The sequence below is a fragment of the Cervus elaphus genome, chromosome 5 (assembly GCF_910594005.1).
Source record: "Cervus elaphus chromosome 5, mCerEla1.1, whole genome shotgun sequence".
NCBI lineage: Eukaryota > Metazoa > Chordata > Mammalia > Artiodactyla > Cervidae > Cervus > Cervus elaphus.
Window position 1 is genome coordinate 102,009,996 of NC_057819.1, and position 23,780 is coordinate 102,033,775.

General features: G+C 39.8%; 1 long non-coding RNA gene across 1 annotated transcript in view; it reads left to right on the forward strand.

Moving 5' to 3' along the window:
- LOC122694745 overlaps positions 1-23,780 on the forward strand; it is a 154,163-nt gene that overhangs the window by 92,333 nt on the left and 38,050 nt on the right. Inside the window, exon 2 of the long non-coding RNA XR_006341230.1 lies at positions 8,994-9,088. This is a non-coding gene — a long non-coding RNA (uncharacterized LOC122694745). The remainder of the gene's footprint in view (positions 1-8,993; positions 9,089-23,780) is intronic.

Consider the following 23,780-nt stretch of genomic DNA (forward strand, 5'->3'; position numbering starts at 1 on the left):
GTCATTTGGGGTGTACCCTTACTCTCTCACCATTTTGCTTTTGCCCAACCTGGTCCTTACATAGCACACTGTTTCCAGTCCACCTACTCACTTGACTTGCCTGCAAAAAGAAGAAAAGCTGAATATTTCAAAGGGCTTTTCAGGCATACACCCCAGTGTTTTTCATGTCAGCACACTGGGGAAAAAATAACGTTTGGGTATTGTGCTAGAAAAACGTGAGTGTGATTCAGTTATGTATTAATATATACAGGCCATGGTGAGAATATGTCTTTATACTTCTTTATGTGATACAAACAGAATAAATATACACAGCATTAAAGAATATATTAAGTACTGAATGTGTCTAAAACTTCCAAATAATTTTGAAAAATCTTATAAGGAGAAATTTCAGCTTGATGCCATGAATCAAACTTGTTTATAGCTGACTTTGTACTTGAAGCCGTGACATGTTTCCTCATCAAAAATAGTAAATGAGAGCATGTATGCCTGATAATTACCATTGTAGAGTAACTTTGCCCATGAAGGCTATGCTAACATAAAACTATGTGTGTGTGTGTGTGTGTGTGTGTGTGTGTGTGTGTGTACACACACATATATGTGTATATTTTTTAACAACTGTTGAAATTGTAAAAATTTATAGTTCTTTTTCCTTAATTGACAAATATAATGCTGAAATTTGAAGGATAATGAGAATAAATTTTGAATCCACTTGAACTCTTTTTTATGTCAAGTATTTCAAAAGGTGATGGAGCCCTCATCTTCATGTGATAGAGGACTCATCCTGTAGCAAGATGGTCATCACTGAAAGGGGACCTTGGCCACAAATACGAAGTGCCCGAGAGAGTCAAAGTCCAGAATTTGGAGCTACTAGTTGGAGCTGTCTCCACTAGAACAATCCCTTGGCCTTCCAGCACCCCTGCGTTGGCTGGCAGCTCTCTGGCTGCATGCCCTGTTCCAGGAATCCTGGAACAGTAGCCCTCCCAGAATCTCCAGGGGTCTCCTGCCTATAGCTGGCAGCATCACACTCTCAGCTGGCTCTTAAGTACATGCCCTTCTTGGTTCCACTCAGCACATGGTAAATGCCATCACTGTGCTTGCCTGCTTTGAGGGTTGTAGGGTACAGTATCCATTCAACTTTAGGTCAGCCCAGACTGCCCTCTGAGGAACCCCTGGCTAATGTCTTGCAACCAGAGACCACCTCCCAAGACTCTGGCCTCTCTGCCCATCAGCCACCCTGTGACTGCTGGAATCATTATTTCATGGCACATTGGTAGCCTTTTTGATGCTGAGACTCACTGATTGACAGCTCTGCTTTAAGGGGAACTGTGTTTCTATTTCCCCATACTAAGCAACCAACTTTTACTGCCCAAACCAATATTTTGACATGTCTTGTTCGGTTCTTGCTGCCCATGGGCATTTTTTCCCATGCTTTATTAAATATTTCCTGTCTTATATTCTTTACAAAGCATCCTTCACTTTTAAGTCCTGTCATGGTTATATATTCTGCTTCCTCAGTTTGTAAACTCCTTTGGCGAAGATCGTATTTACTGACAGAAGTGTCTAACATATATATTTTAGTGTAAAAAAGAAAGTGCAAAGCCTCATTTCCAGTGGATGAGAAATACTTCTAATTGTCCCCTGCGGAACTGTGTGGCTCATGATTTGTCCCTGGTAGATGTTCTCTGAGAACTAGGGCTTAAGGAATATGTCTACTATGATAATCTGCTTTTCCCGTCTACGAACAAGTCAAAACATACATTCTCTTCTGGAATTTTTCTTGATTTCAACAATATTTTGGCCACTGCTCTAACAAGTCAGGTGCTTTTGACTTTCCATTGCTTACCCCTTGAGATATGTGTCACATTTGGATCTAGTGAAAACTCAGGAATAGGGGAATTCAAGAGTGAATACTGGCCTGTGCACTTAAAGGGAATGTTAGGCACTGATTGTCTTCAGAAGTCACAATCTAGCTGGGAAACCAAAAAAAAAAAAAAACCTTAATGAAGTGGCTTGGGTCACCTTCTGAACAATGCGATGGCAGGTTTAAAAATACAGCATACAAGTTATTTGCAGGGAAGGAGCCATATTTTAGCCATCTATTTGATTTTCATCAACACCTAGAATGGTACAAATGTATAGAAAGTGCCCCCCAATTCCAGCTTACAAATTCCTGACATTCTGGATTTCTTTAATCATTCTTGTTCCCAATAGCAAGTTGGAATCTGGATTTGCCTTGAATACACACAAGCTGGGTATCCCTGGATAGTTACTAAGCCTCCCCAGTAGACTCTGTTTCTGATCTATAGAATGGATAGGGAAGTGATACGTCATAAAGATGTCTGAAGAATAAATAATACAATACCTAAAACCATAGAATAGTGTCTGGCAACATTATTAATTCAAAGGATATTAACAATTGTGAGTTCTCTGGCCCAACAATAATCTGTTGTTATTTCTTATTATAAACTCTCTGTTGCAGTGAAGTAGTTTTCTTTCCTGATTCATGTCTGAGACAAGACATGCTCATCTCATTGATTATTTCCAGTAAACATTTTCAGAACATTCTTCTATGTAAGGCTCTTAGGTAAGCTCCCCACTGCCACTGTAGAATGTCCGCCTCTCTTTTGTTATCATTCATATGTCTCATGTATATCGAAATCCAGCCTAGGACTTACCCAGACATTTCTTTCAGTTATCCTACCTGATAGAGGAAGGGTAGTTTGGCCTGTAAGAGACAAACTGTTACATTACGATAGTTGTGAAGAAATGGAAATCCAGTCTAGAGAATTGGTGGTAGAAATGAAAAGAAAGGATGTTGAAGAAACTGGTTCACTGGTACTTTCCCAGGACAATGGAGATTAACATTTGATAGCAAGGTCGAAGGGAGACTGAGGTTTCACGCTATACCTTTCATACTTTTTGAATGTTGTGCTGGGTGTGTGTTTAACTGCTTTAAAAGAAAAAAATTGATTACTGGTTAAAAGAGGATCCCTCTAAAAAACATAGCAAGGGAATGAGTGTAATTGAAAGAAGTATGGCCACAGAATTAAAGAGATGAGAGACAGAAGAGTCAAGATCTTAGAAAGTTCTCAGTGGCCACTTCTTTTTTCCGTAGACGAGACTCATTGAACCACATGTTGAAAACTATGGGTGTCGATGTCGTTTTCTAGGAATGTGCAGACTTTCTGGTTCAGATTGATCCCTTTGCACTAGCAACCCATGTATGAAGGCCCATTGTAAAAATCTGCACTTCCAAATATGTAGTCGCAGAATTCCCTGAAAATTTGCTTTATAAAGAAAAAAGAAAATGGCTAGCAAGAGCCCAGTGGGAGTGCTCATAATTGAAAGTTATTCAGAGAGATGGTGAGAATCATTCAAAAGCCATTTATAATTTGCTTTGGTCGTGTATTACGTGGTTCTTTTTCGTAGCTGCAGATTGGGCTTTGAAATAAAGCCTTTGTTAGTCTTACTTGAAAATAGGTGTGGGAGAGGGAAAGTTTGTATCTGTGAGCACTGGTGGGTAGAATGGTTCAGGAAGTTGCTGGAACTGTGCGGCGCTAAAATGCAGGAATCCAAAGGCTTGTTGTACATAAAGCAGCCTGTTGAGTGCTTAGGAGAGAGGAAGATGGGCCATGTCTGGTGCCCAACACCCAACAGTCCCACCAGCACAGAGCATGGAATCTGTGTGAGGATAAGGGAGCTTCGTGAGCATCCTTGGAGAAATTTGGGAGAAGAATAACTAACTCCCTTAGGACCGAACCAATGTTTGTTTTCCTAATTACAAAAGTAATATAGGTATGTGGATATTCTGGAATTGGGAAAAAGAATAGCAAAAGAATGAAAGTCAAGATAATTTATTTCTCAATGTTGGATGCAGAGAAAAATGCCTTCACTTCTGTACATCTCAACATTCACTTACCAACTTGCATCAGGTTAACTTGATTATGCAGTTAAGAGGTATAATAAGTATGTTTTGGTCTATATTATTCTCCTGCTTATCAAATAGTAGACATCAATTCATGTTAGTTGAATGATTAAAAATAACATCATTTTGATAATGCCAACTATATACTAGTATTTTACAGCCTGTAAATATCTTGTGGGCATTATCTTACTTTCGTATTCTGAAGCTCTGGGGTGTGGGTGGAGCAAATACACTCTACCCATTTTATATTTGAATTAACCATGATTCAGAGGGAGTGTCAAATGGCTGCATGTGCAGAAAGGAGATCAACTAAAGAGTGTCTGCTCCACTATCCTCTGCTTATAATGCCTAACATGTGTAACTCCAATTGCTGTTCATTTCAGAATTGCTCTAACTCCTTTACGTAGACTGTTGAGATGTACATTAGTCAACAGCTAGCCTTCACCAGTCATCATACAAACCTTCTGGGGAGGTAAGATGATGATGCCAATATAAATTTACCACTAGTTATTCCGGAATGCAGACAGTTTGAAGTGTGCACCCCAAGAGGAGATGCAGTGAAATAATTCTCACCCCCAACCCTTTGCTACCATATGCTCTCAGTCACCTCCAAGTTAGTGACTGCCTGTAGCTGAACACACACGTCTCACATGCAGAGATGGGATCTAGTGGAGAGAGGAGGGAAGGCTTCATAGAAGTGACATCTGAGCTGGTCCAGGAAGGAGTGGGTAGGATTTGACAGGTGGAGTTCCACGAAGAAAGACATTCTGTAGGCAAGAATGGAAACAGAAAGATCAAAGCAGGAAAGAGGGGAAGCTTAGAGTCTGCCTGAGGATGAGGGAGCTGTCTTGTCTGATGTGAGTCAAACAGATGTGTAAGGGAGACATCTAGGGAGGCAAACTGAGACCAGTTGTGTCAGAGGCTGTTTCTGTGACTAACCCATTGAGAACGAAATGTCTTTCCTCCAAAGTGCAACTGAGGCTGACCATAGCACCTCCTGCAGGGGTTCTGCCTTTATCCCCAGACCACTGACCAACCCCCAACCCAGTTTCCTTAGTTTTCATCCAGTTCTGCACTGGGTTTGTTTTCCCATCCCCCTTATCCTCACTCGCCATGATAGCCTTTCACTAATGGGGCCCTATTCTGTCCTTGATCTGCCTTTGAGCTCTTCCTCCCTGGACTGCCCTTTCTCACAGTCAGGACATCTGACTTTCACCCTCTCCCTTGACCATGGCCCTTCCTCACACTGATGTCTCTTGAAGCTTGAAAAAATTGTGACTTCTGCTCTGCTCCTATGCTGCCCTCCCAAACCCACTCACAGCCTGTGACCACAAGGGGCCTTGAAGGCTAGACAGAAGAATTTGACATGAATAAAATAGATATTTAGCCTCCTAAATATGGGATATTAACCAAAACAACAGTCCATGAATTCAGAATGCAATACCGTTGAGCTCTAAAATCTTCTCACACATGGTTTAAAATACCCAATGTTTCTCTGAGAAAATTTTATCTGACTGTGATGGGATTTTTTTTTTAAGTCAATTTCTAAGAATGGAAAAAGTATTCAATTAAGTCTTTCTTTGCCTTTGTACCAGTTGCAATGAAAAAAGCTCAGTCAAAATAATTTTTGTTCTGTCCTACCAAGATCATTCCCCTCAGAAAAAAATCCCCCCCAAAAAGTGAATTTAGAAAAGAGTGTGAGTTTGGGATGAGAATGGAATTCTCATGGTCAAAAGAAGAAAGATTTTTACTCTTTCTGTGAACTTGATATTTCAAGGAGAACTGGCTTCCTCAAAACTGCTACTTTTTCTTTGCTTTTGGCTTGTCCCAGTTGAGCAACTGGTCCAGTGGACAGGTGTTGATGAAAACAAGGGTGAGCTCCAAGTCTGAGGAGTATTTTTAGGTCTTGAGGAGGCAGGTTTCTTTATTTGAAGGAAAGGATGATAATGTCATCCAAAGTACTGGTCCTGTGTAGAAGCTGGCTCTTGGCAGGACTCGGGGAGAACACTTCAGGAGAAATGTAGCCAGGGGCCAGGCATCCAGAGACCGAACGTGGCAGAGACCCAGTTGTTCTAATGGCCTGTCCAAAAAACCTGACAGCAGACTTTTGAGTGAATTTTCTCATTCTTTGTCCCTCTTACACACTGTCAGTAAACACAGGCATTGGCTGTGTTTTGATTGTCCCATGGAGGCTCGAGCCTCATGTTCTGTATTCTTTCCCCCTTGAGCAATAAGAATAACCGTTGAAACCCCCAAGTCATGTCATATTGTCATAGTATGCTAGCTGGCCAATCTTGAACAATCCTCAAAGTAAAATTTCTGTGAAGAAACGGTGGATTGAAGATGGAGGCCTGTGTGTGTACACACGTGGGTGCAGTGTGAGTTTAGTGTCCCAACCTCAGACTCATCACAGGGTAGCTGGCTGTTTAGATAGGCCTCTCCCCTGAGGTCTTACAGAGCAAAGGATTCTAAGTTAGCATTCAGGGAAATGAATAATTTAGGTGAAATAAGGAAATAGGAGTCTGAGAAACTGTCTTCAACTGAACCTTGTGATGTTTGTTCAGCTCCTCAGGTCCCATGGGCAAAGGCTTATGAACAAAAATTCTTTTATCTGTAGATTGCCTTAAATTGTCTCTTGTATTTTGGGGAAGCTTTTCCAAAGATATCAGCTTTACTCAAAATGTGTCCTTAGGACTGTTAGTCCAGCATGACTGATGATTTAGTGGTCACATAAACTTGGGACACACTGCCCTCCACATTCTTCTCCTGAAGAGTGACTGTGCACACTGGCATGATAAAGCGTCTGAGCATAAATCTGATTTCATTGCTCTAAAGTTTTCACTTATCTACTTAGCATGGGACATTTTTTTCTTTCCCACTTTGTACTTGCACCATATTGCTAAATACAGAAAGTATTATGACACAACGTGTGTGGCGTTCAGTCACTAAGTTGTACCTGAGTCTTTGAGACCCCATGGACTGTAGCCCACCAGGCTCCTCTGTCCTTGGGATTTCTCAGGCAGGAACACTGGAGTGGGTTGCCATTTCCTCCTCCGGGGGATCTTCCCGACCCTGGGATCGAACCCATATCTCATGTGTCTGCTACATTGGCAGGCGGATTCTTTACCACTAGCACAACCTAATGCTGTTCCTGAACTTGATTTTTCTGTGTATGTGTCATTAATTATATCAGAGGTAATTAAAGACGGGTCTGTGTGGATGGACTGCTCTATGTGCTGCGTATGTGTTTTCATAAGCTCTCCATAGAATTCGTGTCTATACCAAAATCTGAGAAGTCCCATTGCAACTATTCAATCAGAACTGAGACCAACAATCACGTCTTAAGGACAAACAGTCCACCAACCTTGTGGACTCTGTCCTTGGTTTTTAAGCCCCCACCCAACCCTCCACCAGTCCAGACGTAGTTGACTTTTATCCCCGACTCCGCACCCTGCCCCCGTCTCCTGTTCTTCCTCTGCTCTCACGGCCGCCCAGCCTTGCTAATGCCGTCTTCACCGGGTTTTGTGCCATAGACGCCTCCCCAGAGTAATTGTTAAATGCATACAGTGAAACATGTAAGATTTCAAGAGAAACTTACACTAAAGTTATACTGAAATACAGTTATCAAAATATTTTAAAAGGTACATTGATAAAAAAAAAAAAGCCTTACTTGCATTTCTTATAAGATCTAGAGGCAGACCTGTGGCTGTTATAATTTCACAGAGGTAATGTCTATAAACAATATTTGAAATATCTATAGTTAAGTGAAATATGATATGGAAATACCTGTAGTTTCTTTTGGTGACAAGGTGCTGCTACTAGTCCCGGGGTTTGTCACTGAATGGACTCACTTAATTTTTCATTACTGTGGACTGTGTTAGTCACTCAGTCGTGTCCGACTCTTTGTGACCCCACAGACTATAGCCCGCCAGGCTTCTCTGTCCGTGGAATTCTCCAGGCAAAAATACTGGAGTGGATTGCCATTCCCTTCTCCAGAGGAACTTCCCAACCCAGCAATCAAACCCCAGTCTCCTGCCTCGCAGGCAGATTCTTTATCATTTGAGCTACAGAGAAGTCTCTAATTTTTCATTAAAAATTTGCCAATTCCTGCCTGCCTATCCATATATCACTTAGTTTTCAGGACCCAGCAGCCTTTTTAACCCTCTCTAACCTCCACAGAGGATACACATTTCTGGATGTTTTGTGTAAATGTAACAATACACCCAGAAAGGCACTTCATTTGTTCATAAAATTCGGCTGTGTTTTATCTCTCCTATCTCACTGTGGGTTTCTTGGAAGCAGAGACTGGACTTGTGTTTCTTTTGAAATTCCATTATCAATGGCAAACAACATGGTGATGGGCAGTTGGTACTCCAGTGGTTCTTAACCCTGGACACCCATCAGAATCACTGCAGATGCTTGCGTCCTATGCCCTAGGCCAGTGGTTGTCAAAGTGTGGTCCCCGGACCAGCAGCGTTGGCATCACCTGAATCTAAATTTGTTAGAATGCAAATTGTTGAACCCTACCCTGGAATAACTGAATCAGAAACTCTGGAGGTGGAGAGGAAAGCAATCTGGTTTTGATAGGCACTGAAGTTTGTGACTGTCCTAGGGATTCTTATTCAGAAAGTATGGGGTGGAAATCAGGGAACTGTCTGAAAAAGCACCATTATTCAGTAAACTCCATGAACTGGAGGGTATGGTTCAGTTTTGCTCACCATTCTTTCTCGATTGCCTGACATATGGTCAGGACTCAGAATTATTTGTCAAAAAAAGGAAAAAGAACCAAAATGTGATGTTTCTGAAGCCCTCTAATTAGGTAATAAACAACTGTATGTCTCAGTGTCTGACTTTTATAGGAATTAGGTGAAACAAGCCTTTTGGAAGATGAATATTTCCTTCAAAGCTGCCATTTACTGCAGGGCATCAGTTATTTAATAAAGGATGTACTTGTGGTTCATCTAATAGATGCAGCTACTGATTTAGGTTGTGGGAGAATTTTGAGAAACAAGTCTGGAAACCTAAAAGTTTTAAACAAGTTAAATTTTGCATTATTTTCTTCTATCAGGAGAGCTTGCCATGCTGAACTTACTACCAAACTGAGCTGGGTCCAACGCCTGACATGCAACAAAGTGAATCTATGGACCCCAGCTTGTGGAGAAGGTAAATACAGCATTTATTTGTAGAGCACTAAGCAAGGAGAATGGGAGCTCATGCTCAAAGACCTGAACTCTCCAAAGGCTTTCAGGGAAGGGTTGAAGAGAGTGTGAGGGAAAGGGTCACAGATGTGTGATCCGCTTTTGCACAGTTCTCTGATGGTTGATGACGAGGTAAGAGGGTGATGTTTTAGGGATCTCAATCAACCTTCTGTTTCCAACCTTTCTGAGGTTTCTGTGCCAGTGGCCAGCAATTTTCATCTGGTAGGAGTTTTGTTTCTGTAAAAACAACCCAAGGATATGGCTAGGGATATTATCTGTAGCCCTTGATGCACCAGGAGTCCTTGACTTTGCTTTATAGCTAAATTATTATTATTCTCTTTTACTTGACTGCTTTCCTTTGTGTTTTCATTTTCTCACTTCTCTGATTAAATTTGCTCTTTGGAACTCAGAAGGACTGGGAGGCTAAAACTTTTCTATTGATACAAACAAGAGGCAGGGGACACAGGGTGGGGGTTTTCCCCATGAGGGCTCTATAGGGTCCTGCTCAGGTTCTAATCCTTTGGGGGTTTCTGACCTTCCTGACTATAGTGAGTATGATGTGAGCTCTTGTACCCTACAGAATGAAGGACTATCCTTCTGCATTCCACCTTCAGATATAGGCAGAATAAACTACAGCTGAAGGGGTGTAATTTCCAGAAAACTGTAATTTACATTCGAACAAGAGGTTGTCAGAGCATATACTTCGCTCTTTAAATAGTCTGTCACTGATGTATTGATTCTACTATGAGCAAATCATTGTTTAAGACCTTCAGGGAAATCTGAGAAATATTCCTACCCTCCAAGAGCTCACAACCCAGGAGGGAAGGTGAAGCAGGAATACAGCTCGAATCCCTCTTCATCCTCTTTAGTGCTCCCCAGGGCCTTAGCCAGTTGATTTCTTTACTTATCTTTTCACTTGATTGTGGCAGAGCATTCTTTTCACAGTTGAGCACTATCTCTTGGTTTTCTTTTTCTTGTAAAAATCATTGTTGCTGCTTGTTCAGTCACTCAGTTGAGTCTGACCCTTGGTGACCCAATGGACTGCTGCATGCCAGGCTTCCCTGTCCATCACCAACTCCCAGAGCTTGCTCAAGCTCATGTCCATTGAGTTAGCAATGCCATCCACTATCTTGTCCTCTGTCATCCCCTTCTCCTCCTGCCTTCAATCTTTCCCTGCATCAGGGTCTTTTCTAATGAGACTGTTCTTCACATCAAGTGGCCAAAGTATTGGAGCTTCAGCTTCAGCCTCAGTCCTTCTAATGAATATTCAGGATTGATTTCCTTAGGATTGACTGGTTTGATCTCCTTGCAGTACAAGGGACTCTCAAGAGTCCTCTCTAACACATTGGAAAATGCAAATCAGTAAACATTTACTAATCCTGGATCTGGGCTAAAAGAGTCTTCTTATTCCTTGAAAACTACTTCTTACTGGAGAACTGGGCCTTGGATGGCAAAGGGAACAAAAAACCCTGCTGGCCAGGGAGGATCTGGCTGTCACTTAGCACTAACGTCCTTCTCTTGTGACAGCCTCTCGCAGACTTGACAAGCCTGTCTCCAGGCTTCCAAGGCTCTTCTCTCAGGCTTCTTTCCTCCTGCCACTACATGCTGAAGTTAGGTGAAGTTAAGGTTTTGTTTGTTTGTTTGTTTGAACAACAAATAATGCATTGCTCTATGTAGTGAAAAGCTTTTTAAAGTGAATTCTGCAGGGTAAAAGTGAACCTCCTCCTCCCCTCTCTCCCAGGTTAGCAGTTAGAGCAAGCCCTCCAGAGCAGTTGGTTTGCAGCTTCAATATAAAGACATCTTTCTGTGCATCTTGCACTACATTTTCCGAATCTTTTCAAGTCAGAGCGTATGTAAATATACCTATTCCGTAGCATGAATGTGCATCATGTAACTTCTGATGGACATTTCTTTACTTGCTGTCTTTCTCACTCTCTCCTTTTGCTGTTACAAAGGATGCTACACACACACACACACACACACACACACACACACACAGACAGATTTCTGAAGAAAACTTACAATCTTATACAATTAATGAATCTTTAATGTAGCTAAGTTTTATTTTAATACATTAATGTGATGTAACCATACTTTGAAAGAAATAGATATCCTTTGTTCCCAACCATCTATTTAATAGACCCTCTTGTTCCTGTTGGTCTAAGATGTAAACTGTATCTTGAACTAAATTTGCATGAATATCTGCTTCTGACTCTTCCAGTGATTTGCCTTTCTATAGATTTATTTGTCTAAACCAACCATACTTTCCATGTCATACAGTTAGGATAATCTTATAGGATGTTTTCAAATTTGGTGGGACAGGTCTTCAAACACTGTTCTCAAAATATTTTCTTTTTTTTTTAATTTCAATTTATTTATTTTAATTGGAGGCTAATTACTTTTCAATATTGTAGTGGTTTTTGCCATACATTGACATGAATCAGCCATGGGTTTACATGTGTTCCCCATCCTGAACTCCCCTCCCACCTCCCTCCCCATCCCATCCCATCCCTCTGGGTCATCCCAGTGCACCAGCCCTGAGCACCCTGTCTCATGCATCGAACCTGGACTGGTGATCTGTTTCACATATGATAATATATATGTTTCAATGCTATTCTCTCAGATCATCCCACCCTTGTCTTCTCCCACAGAGTCCAAAAGACTTTTCTATACATCTGTGTCTCTTTTGCTGTCTTGCATGTAGGGTTATCATTACCATCTTTCTAAATTTCATATATATGCATTAGTATACTGTATTGGTATTTTTCTTTCTGGCTTACTTCACTCTGTATAATAGGCTCCAGTTTCATCCACCTCATTAGAACTGATTCAAATGTATTATTTTTAATGGCTGAGTAATATTCCATTGTGTATATGTACCACAGCTGACAAAGAATTAATCTCAAAAATATACAAGCTACTGCTGCAGCTCAATTCCAGAAAAATAAATGACCCAATCAAAAAATGGGCCAAAAGAACTAAACAGACACTTCTCCAAAGAAGACATACAGATGGCTAACAAACACATGAAAAGATGCTCAACATCCCTCATTATCAGAGACATGCAAATCAAAACCACAATGAGGTACCATCTCGCACTGGTCAGAATGGCTGCTATCCAAAAATCTACAAACAATAAATGCTGGGGAGGGTGTGGAGAAAAGGGAACCCTCTTACACTGTTGGTGGGAATGCAAACTAGTACAGTCACTATGGAGAACAGTGTGGAGATTCCTTAAAAAACTGGAAATAGAACTGCCATATGACCCAGCAATCCCACTGCTGGGCAGACACACCAAGGAAACCAGAATTGAAAGAGACACGTGTACCCCAATGTTCATTGCAGCACTGTTTATAATAGCCAGGACATGGAAGCAACCTAAATGTCCATCAGCAGATAAATGGATAAAAAAGCTGTGGTACATATACACAATGGAATATTACTCAAAATATTTTCATTTTTCTTGTTCATTTTTTTTCCCTTATAGCTGAGCTTTAGTGTTAGTTTGTCAAGTTCCACTTAAAAATTACATCGGACATTTTTTTAAAAAATTAACATATAAAAGAATTAACTTTGGGGGAAATATACAGTTCTGTGAGTACTGACGTATGCAGATTTGTGCAGGCCCCACCCCAGCCAGTGTATGCAACACTTTCATCAACGCTTTTACTGTCAGACCTTCCTCCAACCGTAGCTCCTGTCATCCACTGTCTATCCTCTGCCACTATAATTTTGTCTTTTTGAGGATTTTATATGCATGAAATCAAATAGTATGTAGCCCGCTGAGACCGATCTCTCAGTCAGCATAGTGCCTTTGAGATTCACCCCAAGTTCTTGAGTTTGTTTCTTGCATTGTAAAGTAATATCCCATGGCATGAATGCATCCCAGCTTATTCATTCTTCTCTGCTGAAGGACACTCAAGTTGTTTGCAGTTCGGGGCCACTCTGAAGAGAGAGTCATCTTAAACACTCATGTACAGATTTTCGTGTGAACATAAATCTTCATTTTTCTTGGCTAAATACCAAGATGTGGGATTTCTGGATTGCATGCTGAGTTTATATTTAATTGTAAAGACTGCCAAACTCTTCCAGACCAGCAGCCCTGTTTTGCATTCCCCAAGTCACGTTTGAGAGTACAGGTCCCTCCGTTACCCTCATCAACCCTTGGTGTCGTGAATACTTTTAATTCTGTCATTCTGATCAGTGTGCAGTGGGATCTCATCATGGTTTTAGTTTGTATTTGCCTAATGATTAATGATGCTGAACATCTTTTCACGTCCTTATTTGCCATTCTCACATTCTCTTTGGTGCAAGTGTCTGTTCACATCTTTTGCTCATTTTAAAAATGGGCTATTTGTTTCCTTATTATTGAGTTTTGAGGGTTCTTTATATATTCTGGGTGCAAATCCTTTGTTGGCAAGGGTGGCTTCATGGAAATGTGACCCGTGTGGTCACACAGACCTATGCTCGGAGGAGCCCCATTTAATGTTCTGCTGTTGCAGCTGAAATTCTTAATAAGTTTTCTACAAGGGGTCCCACATTTTCAATTGGTACTGGGCCTCATAAATTATGTAGCTCATCTTATTTGTTGATATAAGATTTGCAGATATTTTCCCCCGTCAGTAGCTTGTCTTTTTTTTCCTCTTAACAGTGCCTTTCTAAGAGCAAAAGTTTTACATTTTGATAAAGTTCAGTTTATTTATTTATTTATTTTTTGACTGACTCTACTTTTGGTGTCATGACCAAGATCTCTTTATTCCCAAAAAGTTTCTCTTGTTATCTTATAAATGCTTTATAGTTTTATGTTTTATATTAAGATATATGATCTGCTTTCAGTTAATTTTTGTGTAGTATATATGATTATGATTTAGGTTTTACATTGAAACTTTGATTGGCAATGTATTTAATTTATAGATTCATTTAGGAAGCACTGGCATCTTTACAGTGTAGTATTTTTATATCCAAGAACATGATCATATTTTTTAAATGATTCAAGTCTTTTATGTCTATAAAACTTTATAGTTTTATTCACATATATCGTGCTCATTTTTAGTAGTTTATTCCAAGATATTTTGGAGTTTTTGTTGCTACTTGAGTGAGATTGTTTTCCATTATGTTGATCAATTCCTTTATAGTTGATGGGTATAGTTGAAAAGAAAGCTGTTGTTTTTGTGCTTTGATCTTGTGTCACAACTGCTTTACTAAAGGGTCTTGCTCATTGTTTTCTTTAGGCAGGTTTCCAACATTACCTTCCCTCCCACTTCCTGTCTTTCCCTTCTGTCAGCTAGGAGTGGGAATGGGGTGGGGTGTTGGTCCTGTGAATTCTGCTGAAATGACAGATGCTGGCCAGCACCGAGGGTCAGGAACTGACCCCATTTGCTGTGAGGTACTTAATGCCATTGTTCTCAGCTCTGGGGTTTAAGAGCTAATTGCATCAGATAGACAATAAACACATTTTACCAGTCCATATTTTATTCAGCTCAAGTAACAGACTAGTTGAGTGTCATTTACTTTTTAAGATGTGTTTTGTTTTTCTCATGTAACAAGAAATCTGAAGGTAGGCTGTTGCTGGTGTTGGTTCAGTGCTTCAATAATACCACTAGGAATCCGAACTCTTTTAGACTTTTTAAAAAATAAACTTTTTACTTTGAAATAATTTTATATTCACAGGAAAATCACAAAGAAAGTACAAAGAGTTCTCATATACCCTTCCCCGAGTTTCTCCTAACATTATTGTCTCGTATAAAGAACATTTGTCAAAAGTAAAAAGTTGGTACATTATTATTAACTAAACCATAGTTTTTTGGAATTTCATCAGTTTTTCTACTAATGTGTTTGTCCTATTCCACAGTCCAATCCAGGTATCACGTTGCATTTAGATTTCATGCCTCCTTAGGATCCTTGTGTGTCTCTAAGCCTTCACTTGTTTTTCATGACTTCGACACTTTTTGAAGATTACTAGCCAGTTTGTAGATGGTTCCTCAACATGGTTTGGCTGGTGTTTCTGATACTTAGCCTGGGACTGTGGGTTTGGGGGAAGAATGCCCCAGAGGTGGAGTGCCCCTCTCATTGCATCATATCGGGGGCTACATGACCTCGACATGATTAATCCCCTGTGATGTTAGCCCTGTGACTGTCAACTGGTAGTGCTAAGCTTGATTACAGAAGTAGTGTCTGCCAAATCTTTCAGTCTTTTTATTATGGAGAATTTGAAACATAGACAGAAGTAGAGAGAAGATGCTTGTATGTCTAACTTCAACAGTTATCTATCTATAATCTTGTTTCATCTATACTTACACTCACTTTCCCAGCAGCCCCCACTGAGTTATTTTGAAACAAGTTGTAGATATCATAGTAGTAGTGTATAAACATTTCAGTATGGATCACTAAAGTATAAGGACTTCAAGGAAAATAGCCACAATATCACAGGGCTTCCCTGATGGTAGAGTCTTCCCAGATGGTAAAGAATCTGCCTGCAGTGCAGGAAACCTGGGTTCAATCCCTGGGTATATAGCACCATTTCTTAAAAACTTTATAATCTTGAAGCTGTTTCTATTTTCCCACTCTGCCCTCCTTGGCGTGTGATTCTTTATCTTGCTGTTTAACAGTTGCAAGAAAGCTGCTCTATCTTCAGCCATCCCATCAAAGTTCAAGGCAAGACACCATGAGGCAGAGTAGTAAGAAATCATCTTTCCCAGCCCCCTCCTTCCTCCCTCACACCCACAGACCTCAGAGTGAGGTCTTGCCTTTCATCAGCCAGAACTATATCGGTGGCTGCCACAACTAACAGGGGAAGTTGGAAAACTGAGTGTTTGGCTTTCCAACCTCTATAATAGAGGATTATATGGGTTAATAAGGTGGAGGACAGCTGTTAATAAGCCAACATATAGTATCTTTCATGCTAGTTTTGGGAAGAGAGAAGTTTCACTTGGCACCTTTCTCCATTCTGTGAAACTAATCATTACAACTGGACGAGGGCAGAGGGGAATTGGCAGCAGGAGTAGCTGAGCTGCTGAGCCGTGGCAGTGATCATGTGTTACTGCTCTTGGCCTGATGAGGCCTCCAGGCTGAAACACGAATGAGCGTATTAGTGGAGGACCCCCAGGTGTGGCTGCTAGAGCCACATGGGGCTGGAGCCTGGCAGTCATTGTAATTTGTCTTCAAACTACTCAGGGACATGGGTGTTAAAGAATGTCATTCCACAGGTCATAAAATTGAGGCTTTTCTAGATTACTGAGTAGGCCAAGTAGGGAGTCTGAGAAAAGTTTGATTTTGATAACTTTAGTAAGAACTTTGCAAAATAAAAAGGGTTAGAAAGAAGATACCAATTTTCAATGAATCTAAGATGTACCATTAGTTTATATACTTCTAGCAACAAAAATATGCTGCCAATAAACCATGATGTGCCACTGAGTATAAGGCATATCCTGACTTCAGAAATGTTAAAATGTGTGGAAATGTGTCTTAGTAGTGATAAAATACGGTGTTTTAATTATGTTAGACAAGTAAATTTCAGGTTTTATATATCACAGCGTTTAAATTTTGTAGAAATTGAGGCATAATCGGATCAATGGAATTTTACCTGTGCTACCACCAAGGTTAACATATAACACTTTTTCACCATCTCAGAAAGTGCCTTTGTGTGCCCTCTCAGTCAGAGCCAACCGCAAAGGTCACCACTTGCTGATTTTTCCACCACAAACTAGTTTTGTTTGTTTGGGGACTTCATATAAATGTAATCCTTCAGTTTGTTCTCTTTTGTGTCTGGCTTCTTAATTCAGCATAATGTTTTTGAGATTTATCGATCTATATAAAAGCATAATCATTGTTTATCTATTCTCCTGTTGATGGACATTTGGGTTGTCTACATTTTTTCTTTTTTACTATTGTAGTAAAAGCGTCTGTGAGCATATGTGAACAAGTCTCTGTACAGACTTGAGTTTTTATTTCTTTGGGATAAATACCTGGAGTGGAATTACTAGATCCTAGGGTGGTGCAGGCTTAACTTCATAGTAAGGCACCAAACAGCTTTTCATTGTGGTTTTACTGGTTTATACTCTCAGCTACAAAGTATAAGAGCTCCAATTTCTCCATGTCCCCCAAACATTAGAAATTGATAGTCTTTTAATAAAATTTTAACTAAGTAGTAGGTATAAAGAAGTATCTCATTGTGGTTTTAATTTGCATGTCCCAGAGGGCTAATGAAGTTGAATGTATTATCATGTGCCTTTTGACCACTTGGATATCTTCTCTTGGGGAATTCTCATTCCAATCTTTTATCTATTTTTAAAAATTGAGTGATTTGGTTTTTTCTTATTTAATTGTAGGAATTCTTAATTCATAAAGATTTTCAGGGCAGACAGAACACTTGTGTCCACCCTACCTCCTCTTCCTTCCTGCTCTTCCAGTTATGTGTAGACTTTGTCAGGGTGTCCATCTCACATTAAATCTGATATCATCATCTTTACCTTCTTTTTGATAAAATTGACAATTACTAGTATAATTCATAGTCATTTGCTATCTAGGTAAAGACTTTTTGTTATGATTCCCCAAAATTGAGAGAGTAAATGACCCTAAATGGGAATCAAGTCTATTAGCGGGACATGTGATTTCAAAATCTTTGTATCCAACAAAATTAAGGAAAAACTGTAACTTACCTACTAATTGATCATTAAAAAAGTTTTTTGCATACCACTTTATGATTTTAGCTATATGACCTGTGAAGCTAATAGTAAAATATTAATTTCTTTGATAGAATCTCTTTTCTTCTGTTCATTTATATGAGTGGAGTTTCAGCACTTACATCTATAAAAAGAAAAACAATAGCAAAAGAATTCTGGAAACGTTTTTCCAAAATTAGTAACATCTATCCATGGATTTAGGAACTAATTAAAATATAAAAACAGCCACATCCATCTCATTAAAAAATACCTTTTCTGTACAACTTTACTATTTATGTTTGGTCATTACTTATCAAAACATCATATATTTAGATTTTTTAATTAAATTTTTACTTACAAAAATTATAATAATAGCAATGTAGAAAAACCTTATGAACTTTATGGTTACAAAAAAACTAATCTCAAATAATAGACATATTTTATTGCACAAAGGAATGATGGCTCACTTAATAGCAAAAAAGAACATTCATTACATTGTGATCAAATTCTGGGGAAGAAATAGAATAGAAATACAATTTTAAGTAATAAAAAAGAACAGTGGAAACTTTGGCCTGTTATAGAAGAGCTTGTTCACATATTTTAGATATTGGAAACCAGATGCCATGGCATTTAGATTCTGTTGTAGCCACATAAAAGAGTGAATTAATAGTTTTATTTTAAAATGTCAAAAATTACACAAGATTATTTCTTTTCCAGCCATTTATAACTGATAATGAAAAAAAAAACCTGATAATGAAAAAAAAAACTGATAATGAAGGATTTTGGGTGTCAACCTAAAAATATAGGAGGGGACTCAGTTTTTCAAAATTCCTAGTGGTACATGAAGGATAATAACAAATTGATCATGGCTTCAGTTTTGGTTCAGGCCACGTGCCCCCTCCAGCCCTGGAGGTAGCAGGGTAGGGGGAATCACCTTCTCTGGAACTGTCTAGACATACAAACAGAAAGCGGGAAGGGCTTTTGGGAAGGGCCAAAAGAGGTTGGCTGATTCAGAGGCAAGGAATCAACAAATATAAGAGGAGAGACCACTGAAAGGTCAGTAGAGTCAAGGTAAGCTTTCCCCCCCGTCTTCAGTAGGAGTATATGTGCTTGTTTGAAAGCAGAAGGGACGAAGCACTGGTTAAATGGGGTCTAGGGGTCCAGTGGTGATGTCCTGGGGGAGGAGAGGAGGGGAAGAGAGAGACAGTGGGTATGTGACTTTGTAAACAGGTTGTGGCAATTGACTGACACCCCTGAACTTGAACTGCCTGGTAGATGGACGGGCACAGCTGGTTATGGCTGAGTACAGTCTCCTGGGGATTCCTGTGGTAACAGAGGAGCTTTTTTCTGCAAAGTCTTCCCCCAAGCCACAAGAGAGCAAAACATTCTGTTGAATAAATGGATACTGTTCAAACAAAGGGTCCAAACTTCCAGTTGTAAGATGAATAAGTTCTGGGGATCTAATGTTTAGCATAGTGATTATGGTTAATAATTCTGTATCATACACTTGAAAATTGCCAAGTGAGTAGATCCTGTATGTTCTCACCACAGAAAAGAAATGGCAATTATGTGACATGATGTAGAGGTGAGCTTAGGTTATGGAGGTAATCATTTTAAAATACATAAGTGTATCAGATCAACACATTGTATACCTTGAACTTACACAATGTTATATGCCAGTTGTATCTCAGCAAAGCTGGGAGGAAGAAAGGGATATTGTTGTTTGTTATGCTTAGGCATACCCCAACAAATAAAAATGAACTTCCAGGGCCTAAGACTGGTCCCTGAACTTATTACTCTTTCTTGATTTCAGGCAACAATCATTGCAGTAGTTTGACCAGAAAAGCTCTTGGTAAATCATATCCCCTTGGTAAATCATATCAAGAAGCGAAGTGAAGTGAAGTCGCTCAGTCGTGTCCGACTCTTTGCAACCCCATGGACTACAGGAGCCACCAGGCTCCTCCATCCATGGGATTCTCCTGGCAAGAGTACTGGAGTGGGTTGCCATTTCCCTCTCCAGGGGATCTTCCCGACTCAGAAATCGAAGCCGGGTCTCCCGCATTGTAGGCAGATACTTTACTGTCTGAGTCACTAGGGAAATCATATCATAACTGTCTATATCTCCTGTATCTTTATATGGAGATAGCATGTTTAGTTTTTAAAACTCTTTCTGGAAGTATAATGTAAACACAGAAAGGTAAATGTGTCATAAGATTATTGCTTGATGAACTTTTATAAACCGAATGCACCAGGTAGTCAGCATCCAGGAAAGAGAGAGCATCACCTGCACCTACAGCCCCTCGTCCACGTTAATCTGACAGTGTTTAAGTTTAGCTTAGACCTGAAGCTGGGAAAACAAAAAACAAACAAAAAAAATTACAGTCTGCCTTTGAAATAACATGCCAGCGATTTCAGAGTAAATTGTTAACTTAGTTCTCTGAGTATTTCACTGCTGGAAAACTGATTTCAGAAACACGTTGGTCCTAAAAACCACATCTTTAAGCAAAAATCTGAATTGCTCATAGAAATGATTTTCTTCTTTTGATACGTCAGCAGAATCTGTCAAATGAACTGGTAGATTGGAGAGAAGTAGAGGATGTGAGCTTTTATTAAGCAACAATGAATGAGCAGAGAAGCAAAATATTAGCCAAAAAAGTGGAGACTAGACCTTAGTAATTTGATCTAGGATCCTGCTTTATAAATGTGCTTTGTGGATAACCCTATATGCAAAACAGAAAAAGAGACATAGAAGTACAGAACAGACTTTTGAACTCTGTGGGAGAAGGTGAGGGTGGGATGTTTCGAAAGAACAGCATGTATACTATCTATGGTGAAACAGATCACCAGCCCAGGTGGGATGCATGAGACAAGTGCTCGGGCCTGGTGCACTGGGAAGACCCAGAGGAATCGGGTGGAGAGGGAGGTGGGAGGGGGGATCGGGATGGGGAATACGTGTAAATCTATGGCTGATTCATATCAATGTATGACAAAACCCACTGAAATGTTGTGAAGTAATTAGCCTCCAACTAATAAAAATATATATATATATATATTTTTTAATTTATTTTATTAAAATATAATGATCTAAAAATAAATAAATAAAATAAATAAAGAAATAAATGTGCTCTGTGAGTGAAGTGTACCTAGTAGCTTTGTAAGGTGTTTTAGTTTGTAAAGGGGTTTATTGTTTGGACAAGCCCTTTTTTTTCCACCTTGTTTTATCCTATAATGTCAATAGTATCTGGTCACAATATCTAGTTTTATATTTTTATAGTGTCAATACATTCATTTTCATTGTTCTAATTCTTTCCTTTTTTATTTTGTATCTATACAGATCTGATGTCTATCTTCATTTGTTCTAATTAGCATACCCAGGCTTATGTCAGTGGAGGGTGAGGCATATGAGTGTGGGTATGGCGCCTGTCTTTTATAAAACATTGGTGTAGAGCCCCCATGTTTTTTTTTTTTTTCTGGAGTAAGGTAGAAAAAGCAGTTGAGGGTTGGAATGGGAAAGGGCAGGATGGGAAGGGAAGAGACAAGAGTCTGAAAAGTCCTGGGAGTTGTTTCTGCTGAAGTTGTTGGTTAAACCAGGGGGCCAGATAGCCAAGCAGAGGTAGGCAGGACACTTCCCCCATGTCCTGGGCTCCCTAACCCCACCTGGCTCTGCTGGGACTGAGGGCTAGGAGGCAGCTGCCATTGGCTGGTGCCGTCCACTTCCCTTTCCTCTAACCATGCCCTGGCTCCTGGGGCTGGGTTAGGTCTTTTATATGTACACTTATTCATCAGTGCACACCCTCAGCCTGGCACATCTAGCTATTAGGAAAATAGCATTGACAGTTGTTTGCTTGATAATCAACAGCAGCCAGAGAAGTCAGGCGAGTGTCAACTTTTTTTTGGTAGTTAGAACATTTAACATGAGGGTGAGAAAAGTCAAAGTGTTAGTTGCTCAGTTGTATCCAACTCTTTGCAACCCTATGGACTGTAGCCTGCCAGGCTCCTCTGTCCTTGGGATTCTCCAGGCAACAGTACTGGAGTGAATAGCCATTCCCTTCTCCAGGGGATCTTCCTGACCCAGGGATCAAACCCAGGTCTCCCACATTGCAGGCAGGTTCTTTACCATCTGAGCCACCAGGGAAGCCTGTTAATAATTTTTTAAGTGTACAATAAATACAGTACTGTTAGCTCCAGACATAATGTTGCACTGTAGATCTCTAGAACTTCTTCATTTTGCATGACTGAAACATCACACCTGTTGACAAGCAACTCAGCATTTCCCCCTCCTCGCAGCCCCTGGCAACCACCATTTTGCTTTCTGCTTCCAAGAGTCTGACTATTGTAGGTTCCTCATATAAGAGGAATCATGTAATATTTATCCTTTTGTGACTTATTTCACTTAGCTTGCTGTCATCAAGGTTCATCCATGTTGTGACAAATGGCAGGATTGCCTTCTTTTTCAAGGCTAATATCCTATTGTGTGTATAGTATGAAACACATTTTCTTGATCCATTTATCCACTGATGTACATCTAGGTTGTTTGTACATCTTGGCTATTGTGAATAATACTGCAATGAACAGGTGAGTGTAAATACCTCTTTGAGGTCCTGACTTCAGTTCTTTTGAACAGATACCCAGAAATGGGATTGCTGGATCATATGGTAGTTCTATTTTTAATTTTTTGAGGAACCTCCACAGTATTTTCCACAGCAGCTGCACCATTTGTGAATATATGATATGTTAGCTTAAGTTACTTAAGTAACTGTCTCATTGCAATATGGTCACCATGCATACAATTACCACTTCTCAAGAAATACCAATGTCAGTACTTGTAACTTTCTAGGCATTTAACTTTTGATAAGAAAGGAACTTGAATATCAGAAAGGAACTTGGAAATTGGGAAGATCTTGCTCTTTGATTTTATATATATATATATATATATATTCTATCAAAGGTAGTTACCACTAGCTTTTCCTTTTTCCTTCCCAATTCAATATTTTAAGTTTATTACTTTTTGGCTTTATTTAAATGTCCACTTAAACTAATTTAAATGTAATGCATGGCCCTTGACACTCTGCTACTTGCTGTCAAAATGGACTATGGAAAATGCAGCCTTTCAAGGGGAAAGGTTTCTGCCCACAGAGTGGGATTGTATCCGCACTCTGTGAAACAACATTGACTCAGAAGCTCAGATCTGTAGGCTACTGACATGTTGAGGTCAACAAAGTTACAAATGTGTTCCTGTTAATGGAAAAGTGTGAGGGTGCCTGGTGATTGGAGATCAAGTAAAATATGGAGGGAGGAGTTAAGACAGTGGGCTGAGAAGTTGGAGGGAGGAGGCTGTGGGAGTTGAGGACCAGTATAAGTTTTAGGAGGGAGGACACTGGTGATGGGAGAGCAGGGCTCAGAGAGTGGTGAGGGGAGGAGAAGGAGGCAGACAGGGTGAAATTAGAGAGAGTGAAATGAGACGAGAGGTGGGCCCTGGAATATGAGAGAAGAGGACATCATGATACTGTAAGAGGAGGGATGGAAGGGGAGCAGAGAAACCAAGGATGGCAGGACAGGTAGATGCAGGGAGGGGCAGTGAAACGAGTTTCCAGCAAACCCACCAGCATCCTATCTGCCTGTAGAACTATGGCCTTGAAATAGCTCCCATGGAATGCTAGAATATCTAGAAAGGTAATTGGATACAGAGTATCTGTCAGTTTACTGAGCTTCCGGGAAAGGCAAGAGCTTGGTTTCCTGACTTGTGAATAAACATTTACTCCACTAAGAAAAATTCAGGGACTCTACCTCATCCAAAGCAAAGTGAGTCCTTTTTTTTTTTTTTTTTGATCAGCTTAAAAAAATATTTTCATTTGTCAAGTGTTCCAGACATAGTACATAAGAATATTGGTATTATATATTTTGCTAGCAACCAGTAATATTTATATCAGGCAACAATCTTAATAGAAATGAACATGTCTTATGCAGAGATTTCTTCTTTATTAATCAGTCCATCAA